At 33.6% G+C, this 16,619-nt stretch overlaps 1 protein-coding gene across 9 annotated transcripts in view; it reads left to right on the forward strand.

Annotated features, from left to right (window-relative positions):
* The window catches only part of LOC143911227 (CUGBP Elav-like family member 2), a 605,340-nt gene that overhangs the window by 464,572 nt on the left and 124,149 nt on the right, over positions 1 to 16,619 (forward strand). The window lies entirely within an intron of this gene.

Below are 16,619 nucleotides of genomic sequence, written 5' to 3' on the forward strand. Positions count from 1 at the left end.
TACGATGTTATTACATATGATACAATGTTGCCGGCAGTTTGTGCGTCTTCCATTTGTGAAAATTACCCATTGATCACGAGAGACGACGAGTCTATCCTACCTAGTGAACGGGGGGTTGGGATTTCGGGGTAGGTGCGAGACGACCCCTTTGCCGTGCCTTCAAACTTTGATGAAGTTCTCGTCCCGGCGGTGAACGGCTTTGTTAAGGGCTCTCTAAACGTGATCAACGGATCGATCGGAAGCCACTTTGACGATATCGTCGGGTATCAAATTCACTTTCAATATATTAAGGGAGCGCGTGGGCGTGTAACTCGTTCGCCTAACTCGATCTAATATGAGCTTCGAATTCAATACGCGAACGATTCCGACTCGTATGCTAACTATGAATAAATTTCACCGCTTAATTGTCGACGATTCCGTGCTTCCGATCGGTATTATATTTATGAATATGTGTAATACATAATTTGCACTGAGAGATTCCGCACGTGGGATAACGCGTGCTATTTTTAAACGGTCGACAGTGTCGCACGTTTTCCGCTTATGCATTTCAAATGTGCTTTTTTATGTTGGTCTATTTTTTTCGTGACTGGTGTAATAAAAAAATGAATCATCGCAAACCGTATGAACTGAAATATCATTAGAGCCCGTCGGGATTTTAAACTACATATATCAATGCAAATTTTGCACGTCTCATTTTTGCTTATTTTGCAATACATATCATATTTCGGAGAATATTTGTGAAGGCATGAATAATGAAGGTAAAATTTGCATACTAGTTGGCACCCCCGGTGCAGACGTTCACACAGTTCAACGAGTGTCTGTTAAATGAACTATCGTTGAAGCTTTCACTTAAATGTAGCACTTTCACTTTTATTGATAAGCAAATAACGTTTGGGTAGAATTTTATTTTAATTAAATTTTTGATTTTTAAATGGTTTTTATTATTACGAAATTATGTTCACAATACATCTTACATACATGTCTATTTTAATAGCTACTGATATATTGATCATTTTCTATTTTACAATTTAATTTAATTTGGTTAGTAATCATAGTATTATATTATTCTAATGTTAATGTACTGCATAATAGGAAAAATAGCTCAAAAACCTATGATTTTAATTAAATAAATATATTTTATAATTGGTGAATAAATTAAATTAAAAATGACATCAACCAGTAGTCTCATTGGACTAGAGGGACTAGGCAAGTGCCCTAAAATTTTTCACCGAAAATCTTTTACGTAAAATTTAAAATTATCAACAGTTCAATAAATTCAAATCATTGTCTATATTGATATTATTCACTCGGATTAGCAAAGTTCGGAAACCGGAATCGGTCCTACCTGAGGTAGTGATAGTGGATTGTTATGGTATGGTCCGCTGCGTCGTTCGCTTGCACGGACTCGCCGTCTCAATTCTGTTTCTTTCGCGATACTAGCGAATTGTTACATATAAACGTGCTGTCAAAGACAAACTATTTTTTAAATTTAGTTATCTCTTCAAGTATTTATGGAATTTTCACTGAGATTACATATTCTGATTTGTGTCTATCAAACATCATCCTGTGTTTTTTTTTTAATAGCAAATATTTACACAGTACTTCTTGAGTACAAAAATTCCAAAGGACTCCCCACAGAGCAAATCAGTGCGGAGCGCGCAGAAACAAATTGTTCGACAAACCATTCAGGAGATTAAGTTTTGAAGACAAACAAAATGTTATTAAGAAATGTAGGTTACTTGGGATATTTCTCCTAGCACTTAAATGACAAATTATGCTCATCACTTCAAGACAGGTCATTGTAATTCAAAAATTAAAAACATATCCTTTTCTATATATGTATATTTTTTTTTTGTCCAAAACTAGTCCCCTGTTTTAAAACTCCCGGCACGCCATTGACATCAACCCAGATAGATCTCCTCAAAATTTGATTGCCATATCTCAACAGAAACTTCTTGCCATTTAGTTTTTATTCTAAAATAAAATTTATTTTAGAGATTAGAAAGTCTTAGAATTTGAGAATAGAGAACTTAGAATAGAGAAGTCTTCAAATTTGATAACTGATATCAATAGTTCACTTTAGGTACAGCTGTTGTGAATATACTGATATACATATGTAGAAGTGTTCTGTTTCGCTTTTAATTATTTGAAATATTTAGGAGAGTCTCAATGATAACATAATTAAAATAAAAATGATAAACTTAAAATTTCATTGCTTCAAAATGTTACATACAAACAAACAGCTGTAGTTTTATTTGAAAAAAAAATACTAAGATTTTCAACTCATCGGAACATGATTCGAATTCGTTTAGTGTGTGATTCAATAGCATACATTGAACATTTGATGTCACAGTTTGCTTTAATTGCTTAGTTATTATTTGATGAAATCGTTCATTATATACATAAAGATTTTCCAACGTGATGAAAATCATTTCCTAATAAAAATTCGATTGTCAATCTTCGCCTGATTGACCGTCGCGCTAATTGATTCGATCGCGTAATTTTTTCCCCGGTTCCTGTGTGTGACCGGTGCCGGAAAAGCCTCCGGTCGGCAACAAGAAGTTAATCTTCGTCAACGTTCGCGGCTAATTCGTCTGCCATAGGTCCCGGTAAGAGGCTGAGAGAGTCTGATGATGACCCGGCGACCATTAATCTTGCCAACGACGGTCGGGACACAATGCGTTCCGGATCGTTTCTTTGTGAGCGGAACGGTTTATGCGAGATGGATCTTCCGATACCGAGGCTATTGTCGTGATTGCTTAAAAAACATCCTAAGAAATATCGTGATCCGCGTGATATGTAAGGAAAATGGCGCTGCAAAGTACATTATCCGGACGCGCGTTCAGTTCAACACTCAGAATAAATCAATCACATTATTGAAAGTTGACACTACAATAGTGTATCATTATGTTATAAGCGTCGGCTCGAGTTTTTCGATTCTGAAATCAATAGTACATTTTTTGATTTTTAGCTACCAATTTACGTACTTTTTCCGTCTATCTTTTATCAGCAGTAGATAAAAGTACCATGTGGAAATATATTCATTTCTTCAATAATCATGCCATCTTCTTTTTTGACAATTTTTAAAGTCTTCTATCCTTTTTAATGAAAACTTTAACCTGCATATGTATATGTATTACAACTGATGAACCGAACGGAAGTTAAAAAAATACATGAAAGAATCTCATATCAATATGTAGTCTATTAACTTCAATAAGCTTCATGATTTTTTTTTATTCAATATCAAAGTAAACCTTTAAAATTTCAGAAATTAGTATATAGCTATTGTATACCGATGTTGTCGACTAATATTATTGAATTTGAAGATTCATGATGTCAGATAATTTCTCATTTTGGTTAGTTCTGTTAATCGAACGTTCTTACATAAAAATAAAAGTATGGTTTGATGGATTTTTTGATGCAATATTAAAGTTAATAAATGCAATATTTTTTTAATAAATACCGACCCTTATCTTAAATGAATAGGGCCAACCCTAGCTTAACCTAACCTAACATGATCATTAAATAAATATGTGTTGGCTGCTAAGATCTAAGATGGGCGACGCCCTATCATCCAAATGTCAAAAATTATAATTTATTTGGTTTTACTTATCATTTATATTATTTATCTGATCACTTAATTACTTATCGAAAAATTGTTATTTACTGATCATTTATAATATTTAACTGATTTACTTATTTAATAAATTAATCACTTATTTAATAAAATATTGATCATTAATCTTAATTTTCAACACATAATTTTAGTTATTTTTAGCCCACCAAATAATTAGTTCCCTTAAAGTTAGCCTATAAAATTTCATTTCAGTTAATATATGGTTGTTACTATTATTACAGAATTTTATAATTCATGATGCTGCGATCTTAAAAATATTTTCATTTTAGCTAGCTCTATCGTTCAACCTTCCGTTATTTTTTTATTTTTTAAAAACAGAACCAAACAACATTACAACGTACATAACACAACACTGATACCAAAAAAGTTTCTTTATATAAATTATTACACTGAAATATAATAAAAACAAAAAAGACAAGCGCCTTTGAAAATGGTAAATAAAGGGATACTAAAAATAATGACTAATTAAAATAAATTTAAACCAAAAAAAGGAGCAACAAAATGGATCAATGTGAGGGGGTATGTCGTAATGAGAATAGCAAGATCTATACAAAAAGATATTACAGATATATTATAGTTGGTGGTACATAGTGTTGGTAGTACATAGTGTTGGTAGTACATAGTGTGAAATAATGAAGGAATTCAGAGGTATCTGATTGGACATTGAAACATTGATTAGATTACATTGATTGTATTTTGCAAAATAAATAAGGGATATCAATTATATAATTCAAAAGCTTATACAGCTTTACATAAAACCTACATAATAAATGTTCTTCCTAGATTGTAAGGAAATAAAACAATCATTGTGAAGAAATCTCGAATGGAATTTTTTTATTTTAAAACATAATGGGATAGTTAAGCACTTTAAATAAACCCAAGCAAATACTTTCAATTGTATTTTTTTGTCCCACTTTTGGCAATTGGTGCGTTTAGTTTGTATCACCTGATAATATTAACAGTCTACACTAAATACATTATCTTATACATTAGATCTTTCACATCCCATTCATTCATACTACATAATGCCAACACTCTGGTGAGAACATGTAAAGGTTTAATTACTACAAAACTTCATAAATTGATACTACAGATGTACGTACAAAGATAAAGTAAAAATTAAAAGGAAGTTGAAGAGCAAATTGGACAAAGTATGGATGTATATTTTGTTTATAAGTACTAAGGCATGATTATTAACAAAGTACATACATAGCAGCCGTTAGAAAAACCACTTTTCTACATTTTGAGCCTGTAATGCGTTTATTCTGCTTTTCCAAGATTCTGGACATATCGAATTAAAAAAAGTTATAAAAATCAGTGAATCAATTCAAACAGAAATAATGATTATGGAATTGAAAATTGACCTTCCGGCACTTTCAAATATAGCGACTCATACATGTATTTACGGAATAGTTCATTGTTTCTCATTTTATTTTAAGTCTTGACAATTTTGAAATGGAAATGAGATTAATCAATGACACATATTGTAAATATTATATAAAAGTAATATCACTAAGTTTAATATTATAATAATAAACACTCATACATATATTGTTGACTTTTATTAATTTAATTTTAATTTATGAGGCTATTATTAATTTATGAGACTATTGTGAATTTTTTTTGCGTATTTTTATTTGTCATTTTCATGAACTTGTCGTTTAATTAATATCACCATATTAAAAACCTGTTTCTCAATCAAAAGTCGCTTCAGTGAAGTTTCTATTAAAACTTGTTTAAGTCAAACAGACATAGTGTTTTTTTTAATTGAAAATTGAACTTCCGCCACGTTCAAATATGTGGATGATGACATTATGTTTTGCGATCAAATTTAATCATGATAATAAATTAAAATTGAGTTTTGATACTGTCTAAAGTCCCTTTAACTGCTTACGTTTACAATTCAACTATAGTTTACAAGTTGAACCATTGTACAAATGAGCGTGCCAACAACAGTAGTGAATAATTGAATATGTCCATAAATAAGCGCTCGACGGTGCGGGCGAGGTAAATAGTTAAAATTTAAACTATAGCGTTTCGGATTTAATCAATTATTTAACAGAAGGTCCTCGCACCATTTATTCAGCGGGTTACAGTTAACGCAAACCGTTATTATTCCAAAGCCGAGCATTTCGCCTCGGCGTTAATACGAAAATAATGCATAACATCGTCGTATCGATCGCCGGCGACTTTTCCGCCTTTTTTCCGGCAATCGTGCGATTTCCCGGGGTTATCAAAGGGTCTCGCGTGAATAATCACAATCCCGTTAAGTTAGTTCTTTACGTTCGGGACCGGGTCCTAATAGTTATATATCGTGCTCGGAATACCTCGTTTTATGGTCCGAAATGTCCCCGTCAAAAAATGTGTACGAGCGACGGGAAAAAATGAATTCGTGATAGTCGAACGGTCTATTATTCCACGTTGTGAAAATACTCCGAGTTCCTTTTGACTGAAGGATCTCAAGTATTTCCCTTAGAGCGGTCTCCTTTTCTTTCTTTATTTTTTTTCGCCGCTTCAATATCGAATATTCTGAATTATTTAAAACGTTCACCGATAACGTATCGCATCGACGTGCCTCTCCGGAAGAAATTCCCCGCAAAATATTTCCCATCGGCTCAAATAGAAAATGAAATTTGAATTATTACGCACCGTGTATGGGTTATGCCGTATTCACTGACCCGACACATGTACATATGTAATGAATGCATCAATGCAATTCTTCCGGCTTTAAATGCAATATAAGAGGGGGCTGGGGGAGGGAAATTCAACATATATATGTATATTTTCATCACAGAAGTGAATCGCCCCGCCTTACATCCATCACTCTGAAGGGAAACGCGAATGAATGTTGCACCATTCATCACGCATACATCATCTATCAGCTGGGGACATGCCCAACTTTGACTTTTGATTTTTTTTTGTTCTTTTCTTCTTTTTTTTGGCTTTTAATGGAGGGATAGTATGGCACCCGATGCCTTTAACAAATTGCCACCAATCGTTAATCATGTAGAATTGGTTGTATTGACGTTGTCATATCTGCTTTACGTGTATTGTGAAAACGGTCACAGTGTGTGACATTTGCATATAACTATAAAACGCATTTGGATTTGATATATGTGTACAAATTATAGTCTGATATGAATCAGTGTGATGCTAGTAATTGTATAGTTCATTTTTTTTACTGAATTATGTAAATAATTCAAAACTAATTACATCAAAATGCACTAATACTACTTTCTTTCTTAGGAAGAAAGATTTTATATCCAGTTCGACAAATGTGAGTTAAACATAAATATTTTCCTACTCCTTCCTTTCTTAAATGTAGTACTTTCCCGTTTAAAATAATCACGAGAGTTTATTCAGCATTGAAAAGTGAAAAATAGAAAGATTTGAAACATTCAAACACTATCATCAATATTTTATAGAGACATTTGAAGTATTTGTTGACGAATGTGCTAAAATTGCACGGTAGTATACAGGTTATACATTTTAAAATTGATTTTCCCATAGTTCTTAAGCAATCTTAAGCTTTATGATTTTTTTTATGTTTAATACAGAAGAATTTTTTAACACTTACCGCACTGTGATGGATAGCGCGGGACCAGGACTTATATTTTATTTTATGTCTGCAAATATGTATACTAAATGCTGGGTTTTCGTATTGATGCGCCGTCATAGTGGCGAGTGCACCCGTGCTAACTATTTTTGCCTGCCATATGCATATAAATATTTTTGGAAATACGACGCAATTAATATTGTGCCATATCTTTGCACTTTGTAATGTATTTATGTACATATGTATATGTAAGTCAATTTTGCTTTGCACTTGCCCAAAGAAGTATCAACGTGCCGAAAATGAACGGTGCTGTATAATATAAATAGAAGAAAGTTTTTAGGTGCAGTACTGTGCCGAGCTGATGAAGTGTAGTGCTGGATAATCCACCATTCCCATCTTTTTTTTGTTAAGAAGAAAATTAAAAAAAAATGCATGGAAATAGATTTCCAATATGTGAGCAGTTATATTTGAAATTGGCGTAAGTCCACTTTTCTTCATTTCGAGAAATATATTTAAATATAAATAGTTATGGTAAGCCAGTAGTAAGCCACGAACATTATTACCTAATCCCTACTTAATACTACTATATAATATAATTGTTTATCGATGTTGGTAATTGGCCAGGAAGGCGCATTGTGGTTTATCTGTTAGGCTTCCTGGTTTATATACATAGGTACATACATACCAGTGGCGGGCGGTGACTTTTCAAACAAGGGATGCTGTCCCTTGTTTGAAAAAAAAACCGACCAATTTATTTTTTAAAATTTAATTTTATTCTTCGTTCCTTTTTACAAAATTCATCGATAACCGCATCATAGAATTTTTTATTGTTTTTTAAATTTGACATTATTTTCTTTTCGATTGCAATTAAAGCAAGACCAGAGAGTCTTTCTTCACTTTGAATACTTCTGGTGAACGTTTTAATTCTTTTCATAGTCGAAAATGATCGTTCAGCCGATGCGCTCGTGGAAGGTATCGTACAAATTAATTGTATTAAACTAAATACTTGTTCCAAAACGTCTATTAGATCATCTTTCACAATTAATTCCTTTACGTCATTTATAGATTTCAAATGAAAATCTTGCGTTGAGTACATGTAAATTAATTCGCTTTTTAATTTCATAAAATCAAAGTATTTTCCATAAGTTAGGTGGAGTGATTTAAATAGGAAATCTGGAAAATTATTTTCATATTCTTTAAATTTTTTGACGTTAAAAAATTCGAGAAATTTTAAATTTTCGATATCTCGAAATCGATTGGTTGTATTTACTGAAAGAGTTTCTAAAATTTCAGAATAGTGAAGTTTATACGTTGTTTTCACATCTTCTTCACATTCAGCATATTTTCTTTTTCTATTAAAATTTTTAGTTATTACTTTGTTCCACAATGAATCAAAATCGTCTTTTTTGTTATCTAAATATTTTACAAATTTTTTAATTTCACTTACGCAATACGATATGTCAAAGGTTTTTTTTTGTAAAATTTCAAATAAAAAATCTGCCGAATTAAATATTGCAGAAAATAAATACAAATTGAAATTGAATTCAAACTCTTTTAAATAACGATGAAGGACTTCAGCATTTATGACAGCATCAGTATCCCATTCGTCTTCATCATTAATTATTTGATTAAATATTTCCATTAATTCTGTTTGATATTCTAATATCATATTTAAAATTTTGCTATTGTAGTTCCATCGTGTAGGGGCAGCAGTGGGAAATCGTTTTTTTATTTGACAATCGAGAAGGGAAATTCTTCTTGAAGACTTACAAAAAAAAGTTGAAAATGACAACATACGGCTGAAAAAACGTTTGCATCCGGATATATGTTTAACAGATTGCGACAAAACTAAATTCAATCTGTGAGCGTAACAATGGACAAATAAAGAATTAGGACAAATATCTCGAATTTTTCGTTGCACTCCATTATGCTCCCCGGACATTACAGCCGCTCCATCGTACGTTTGTGCAATTAATTTGTCCAAACAACCAAATTCTTCCAAGGTCTCACGTATGTGCTGAAAAAGAGCATTAGCTGTTCTATTGGGACTAACATCGACAAATCCAACAAATCTCTCCTGAATTTCATTGTTTTCATCTACATATCTAAAAATAGTAGATAGCTGAGCTTTGCGACTGATATCTGTAGATTCGTCCACAATTATGGAAACAAATTTTGATGCACGTATTTCAGTTTTAATCTCATCTAGCAAGACTTTTGATATTGCGGATACCAAGTCATTTTGTATATGGTTCGATAGTCCAGTAAACACCGTAGAGTTATCTAAATGAGTTTTCAATTTTATGTCTGATTCACTCAACAGATACAGCAATTCAATATAATTCCCTCTATTTTCCGATTCCTGGTGTTCAAAATGTCCTCGTAAAGGTTGTTCTTGTTTTGCTAAAAAACAGATCGCGCTTATTAATTTCGACAAAATGTATCTATTTGCAGTAACTTCTTTGTTGTGCCTTTCAATATTTGCTTTAAATTGAGCACTTAAAAAATTTTCTATACGAGGTCCCTTTCCAAATTTTTTAAATTGAGCAGCAGAACATATGTGAGCTTGAGAACATTCATGTCTCTTGCGCGATTTACTTAAATTGTTTAGGTCAGAAAATCCAAATTTACTCCAGACATTCACTTCTTGAGAAAATAAAATACATGGCCAACAGAATAATTTCGTTAAGTGAGCACATCCACAAATCCATGAAATTTTTTCGTATGTTTCTGTGTTAAAATACCTTTTAAATGTTTTTGTTTTAGACTGAATATTTAATATTGGTGTGGGTTTGGGGCTCTTAACAATAATCTCCTTTTCATTAAATGGGAGAGAAGCAAATCTTCTTTTCAGCACATTTTCAATTAAACAATTGCAATTATTATTGATCTCGACGACAAGTCCACTCTCATTGTTATTTTCGATATCCATATTAAAGGCAATAATGAAAACTCGTAAGTAGTGGAACAGTAAACTAAAAATAAAGTTAGACGAAACTAATTTAAATGAAAACTTAATTCAAAAGTAAAAAATAACCAAATTACAGTATAAATGATTAACTTCGTCTAAAGAAATGAATCGGCTAGCTTTTTGATAAATAACTTGGGGCGTAGCGTGCGGAAATATCGATCAACAGCGGCTTCCAAGTGAAACTCAATAGATAAGCAAACAGAGAAACCGAATCCACCGTAGAGGTTAAACAAGTGTCAACGCGTCCGCGCGAATAAGACAGCCTCATAGTGCGCATGCGCAAATGGGATCGGTCTCGACTCCGAATCCATGACGCGCGCGCACTTCACTCAGCGTCTACTCGCCAGCGTCACTCGCCTGTGGCCGGCCGGCCGCCCGCCTATGCGAATCCTTAATAAAAATTATCAAAAGATCCTATATAATGCATCATGTAACAAAAAACACGTGATATGTGAAATATATATATATATATATATATACTCATATACTACATCATAATCACGTACATCACTAAGAATACATCGAAGCGAAATTCAAATATTTATTGAAAATACTCTTGGCTTTTTAAAGTTATAGGGGATGCGCCGCATCCACCGCATCCATGGACCGCACGCCACTGATACATACATATATTTATTTATTTATTTAACGTTTTTGACCATTGTGGCATTACAGGAAGAACCTATGAGCCATGAATATATGAGTCGTTATATGTAAAAGTGGCATAAGACCATTTTTCTTCATTTTCAAAAACATTTCGCTATTGTATATGTATATTGTCGGTTCCCGGAAAGATGCACTAAATTGCAATGAATAGTGGCGCAGTTTTGAGAAGTCCTAATTTTCAAAGGCGCTAAAAAATAGCTTACGCAATAGAATTCCACAAAAAAAGGTTCCAAGGCACCCTCAGACAACATACAGATATCCTTTGATGCTATTTTGTGGAATACTATTTCCTTAGCTCTACTTGAGAATCTTTGAAAGTTTTTGATTTCTCGAGAGTGCAACTATCTCGGGTGCATTTTTTCCGGTCACAATTCTTATTCTTCTTCTTCTCAATGCCCTTTCCGCATCCTGACGTTGTCGACCACCTCGTCGATTATTTGAAAATATCGTTCACATGCCCATGTTTCGAAGCCAAGACAACTTTTTCCTGTCAATCCATTTTTTACCTTCTATTTTCCCCATGGTTATCAAACGGAGAAATTCGTATTTTGGACCCCGTATCATGTGTCCGAGGTGCTCTATCTTTCTCCGCTTGATGACAGAAACAAGTTCCCTGCCTCTCCCTATCTTGCCGAGGACAGCTTCATTTGATATTTTTTTGGTACACGGGATCTTCAACACACGTCTGTAGACCCACATCTCAAAAGTTTCGATGCGGCTGATCATCCTGGTCTTCAGAGTCCCTGTTTCACATCCATGTAGTAATACTGTCACCATTCTGGACATATTGAATTAAGTAGTGATAACAAGTTGTTGGCCAGACCTTGGTTTGTCCAGTTCGATCGTTTCTTATTAGAATTTGCCAATTTTTCTGATTTTCATTGAAACGGTTCCTGTAAAATTTTACTTTTCCTTCCCAATTTTCTTTTGCAAACCTTAAGCTATTGTTATATCTCAGGATTCGCCAGATTTCTCACCATAGATATCTCTGTGGTTGCTTATCGAATGTAAAAATTCGTATTGTTACATGAAAAATGATGTACTAATCATTTTCGATTTTACAATTTTAATTTAATTTGGTTAGTAATCATAATATTATATTATTCTAATGTTAATGTACGGCATAATAGGAAAAAGAGCTCAAAGACCTATTTGCAATTCTCATAAATGCTCATAATACATCTAATACATAATATTAATTAAAGACTCTCTAAAGTCGATGACCTAAAGCAGATTGTGTTTAGGTAATCTGTGTATATACCTGAAGGGTATAGACATTTTATTGTCATCACGGAGACTCTTCACAAGTGTCCAAGTATGGTTATTAGTGATTCTGTCATAGAATCTACTGGTTAGTTTATTAGTAATGTCTGTAACAAACGGAATATTATATATGGCATGCAGTTTTTTCAAGTTAGTATACATATATGGGTGTATTATAAATTATATTTAGGGATTTATTTTCAATTACTTGGAGCTTGGAAAGGTTAGTATTCGATGTGTTATTCCACACAGGTGAAGCATAAGTTAATAATGGTAATATGAGCCCGCGATATAATTTTATTTTATTTTGAATTTTTTATGTACATACATAGATGTCTCGTTAATTATAAACTTTCAATGTCATGTAATAAATTAGCCATAGTGACGACCTGGAGCTAATCTGTAATGTGACTATGACGAAATTGTAAAAAATAAATAAGTAAATACATAGACGCCTACTTTAATGTCCATGGCTGTCGAACCCAGAGAGATGTAATAAAAATAGAGGGGCCCTTACGAATAAATAATTGTTGTCAATTTTACGCGGTACGTCTCTATAAATACGCTACATCGCACGGAATACAATCGGATCAATTTACTTATAAAAATGTATCCCATGTTGTTTATTGTGTGTTTTTGAATGTATTGTGCAATTTTTACCGATGCTTGCCCATCTTGCGAGTAATATAAACAAACAGAAAAGTTACAAATAAAAAGCGTCAAATACGACTGATGCTAAAATTATTTAGAACTGTCCGTGGACAGAATGTCACTTGACAACAAAAGAACACCTAAAGCCACTTCTATTAATATTATATTTCTCTGGTTAAACCATTCCACTGAATTTTAATCAGCAATCGATCTACTATATACATAGGTACATATTTCGATATATGTATATATGGATGTAAACCTCACTTAAAATGTAAAGATTTAGAGATTTCTTGAATTAGGAATGAGATGAGCCGTTGAAACAGCGGCGCTCCGGCTTTGAAGTGTTAATTTTAAACACGACCTTTGTTCGTGTGATTACGCTCGTCTGAACGTACCTACCCCATACGCGTCCTTCGGGGTGCTGCATCGCGATCAGAGGTAAATAACAAGCGTTTACGGGAGCCCATCATTTCCATGGCGGCTAATGGGGTCAGCTCTACCCCCACAGGTCCCTGAATTAATAACGAGGCTGGGAGCGGTTCGCCGTATTCCTGTTTGTTTGCGCGCGCGCTTTCACAGCAGTTTGCATCCGCCGTTTGTGAAACAAACACCGTTTTATCTTCGTCGCTTTTGTGTTCGCGCATGTTTGCCCCGAAATCGCTAAGATAACCGTCAAGTTTTCAGCGCTGCCTTCGGGTGTCATCCCCTTTCCGTGACAACGGGTTTCCAACAAAATCTTCTACCGGGTTATGCTCAGTGGTATTGTCTTCGAGACTAGCCTCTTCTTAGCTCGCTTTCGATTTTTTCGTCTGACGAAATTTGGATTCTTATCCACACTCTTCCGATCGTTTTCAAAATTTGCCATTTTGCTCGTATTGGTCATCAATATATGTGGAAATTAAATCCGCCATTACGATGGTGAAAAATAATCGGAATAGACACGTTTTAAAAATACTCCATTATCGTTCTCGGTGACGTCTATTGTCCACATGTATCCACACTGTTCCAATCGTTTTTTTCCCTTTTCGCCACTCTCTCGCTATGACAGAATTTAATTGTTTAAACGCCTATAACTTTTACTTTTTTCACTCTATATTTTATAAAATTTGCATTATAGGCTCTCTTTATCTCTCTTATATATGCTTACTTCACTCGTAGATTATATAATGATTGTTAAATAGCGTGGTGTTTCGTCCATAAGTCGAATGACGTTTATATCTGTTTACATGTTTATATAATTTGTTAAAAAATAAAATAAATAAAATCTGTCATTTATATCTGCGCGTGCCGACAGATCTTAATCAGGTTACTTTATACAGGTTTACATATAATTAATTATACTATATTACATATCAACAAAGACGATGGTCTTTTAGGACAGTACGGTTTTTTATGTAAAATCATAATATTCGTTTCTTCAGTTTAGTTGACGTATATATGTACATAACCTCAAAGTTTGTCTTAAGGTTGACAAAAAAAAAACCAATTGACAGAAAGAAACAATTGACAGAGAAAAAACAAATGAATATTAACTTGTAGATTCTCTATGTTTACGCTGTTTATACATACATATATTACAAATACTGAGCGAAGTCGGGTACAACCAGCAGTTACTAATAATTCTAAAACACATTTATGTCAAGTGTAGGTTTCCGAAAATCATTAATTTCGAACAAAGGGTTTCCGGAAAGCAACTGTATGACAGCTCTGATTACCTTATAAGGTGGTTTGAAATTTTCTTTCGAAAAAGAATTCTCGTTTCATGTGCATTGCATTCAATCTTCGATATCCATTTGTTCGACGATGCAATGCCATCAGTTGCAGTTGGGGGTTAAGGTGAAGGGAGGTATAGTCTCCCATGAGGAAGTGCCCCCCTGCTTAGACGGATGGTCTTCTGTCCAGCTGCTCCTGATCTTGCCTAATGGACGTTTGTCCCCGTGAGGACACACGGATGTAGATGAAATATGCTTCTCGATATAATAATGTAATGCATGTTCACATTGTCATTGATTTCTATTCTTATATACATATACATACATACATACACATGGTCCCTTTCAGTATACGTACAAATATGTACATACGTATGTGTGCCTTCAAACTGCTCGATATAGTCGTTGCACCTGGAGTCTGTACCATTCTTAAATACTCTTAAAGTAAATAATACAAATAGTTACGTCTTTTTTTTAATTTAATAATCTTTCGACATCGGTGGGTGGAATTTTCGAATGCCAGATATTCCGTGAAACGATATTTTAGAGACGCGAGCAAGATCACCGTGTGTAAATTAGTCACTGAACAGGTGTGGGTCACTGCATCGGAAGTCGAAAGATCGACAGTTGGATGATCGAAAAGCAACGATCGAAATTTGAAAGATTGAAAGTTGAAAGATCAAAAAGAATGTATGCATACATTCCTATATATACTACCCGCTCTTCATATGTTTGCATGGTAAACGGACTACTTCTCATATCGTCATAAAAATCGCGAAAAAATTTCAATATTTCGACATTCGCTCAAACCACTTTCGATGCAGTAACGGCCACCGTCACCGAACCCATGAAGATACGCCTATCACAACTGTTGTCCATGAACGCGTCCTGTGTCACACTTTTGAGTGTGTTTTTACTATTTTTCTCTAATATAGCAACTTGATCTCTGATATGCTTATTACGTATATTAATTTTATACATTCATATAATCTTGAATATTTAAATTGATCCTAATAAGCGGATAAATGGAAAGCCAATTATAAATTTTACATAATTAAAATGTAAATATCTCAGAGCTGATTTTACAAAATTTACAATCGCCAAAGCATCAAAAAGCAATTTTAAAACAATTTGCTACTAGCTTGATTTATTTGAAGGGTAATCATCTTCAATTATTATGGAAAATTGGTTATAAATCTTTAATTAAGGAAACGTCTTATCGGCTCAATAATTTATGATTAAATATAATAAAATAACAATTTAAACTAATTGGCGACTCATACTTCTTTGACTTTTCTTGATATATGAATTTAATATTCTTATTGTACAAAATTGATTTTTATGTTCTGCAAATTAATATACATAAGTACATAACTATTATGAGACTAGTTTTCTTTGTTTATTTACTCCAAATTATTTCACTTAACGGTGAACTTGTATATGAAAGCTTATTTTAAAAATAAGCTTCAGCATCAAATTTCGCAAACTTCGAGCCAAAACTTCAAAACTAAAGGAAATGACGCAAACACACATGCATCGCGTCACCAATACCAAAGTAAACATTTCCACTAAGTTGGCGGAAGCGAAATATTATATATCCTAAACTACCAACCGAAAAATTATTTTATACTATTAATTTTTTAATTAACGCGACATCTACAATGGTCAAACATTGTAACAGAAGTACAATTTACTTTTAAGCATTTATGTACACAAGGGAAATACGATCAACATCCACAGAGACATCTATGGAGAAATTTGCAGCATTTATAAAACCAGCGAAACATCGAGATGCCGATTAGCTCGAAATTTTTGAGAGAGATAGGAACGGAGATACCAATTTTGCAGGAACCGTTTCAATTAAAATCAGAAAAATTGACGAACTCTGATTGGAAACGATTGACCTGGAGTCACAAACCAAGGTCTGGCCAGCAGCGACCAGTAGGATTCGAACCTTTGACCACTTTGCTCGAAAGCAATAGACTTAGCTCCACATACACACCCCCCAACTCCCCGCTACCTCGCTTTCCTGCATACATACACACATCGCGTCCGTTTTTTTTTTTTTTGGATCTTATTGAATTGGAATTTATTGGAATCATTTGGATCCGCCAGCAAATGCGCTCGAGTTGCATTGATGCGCATTTTAGAGTGATCCTT

The sequence above is a fragment of the Arctopsyche grandis genome, chromosome 4, assembly GCF_051622035.1.
Source record: "Arctopsyche grandis isolate Sample6627 chromosome 4, ASM5162203v2, whole genome shotgun sequence".
NCBI classification, from domain to species: domain Eukaryota; kingdom Metazoa; phylum Arthropoda; class Insecta; order Trichoptera; family Hydropsychidae; genus Arctopsyche; species Arctopsyche grandis.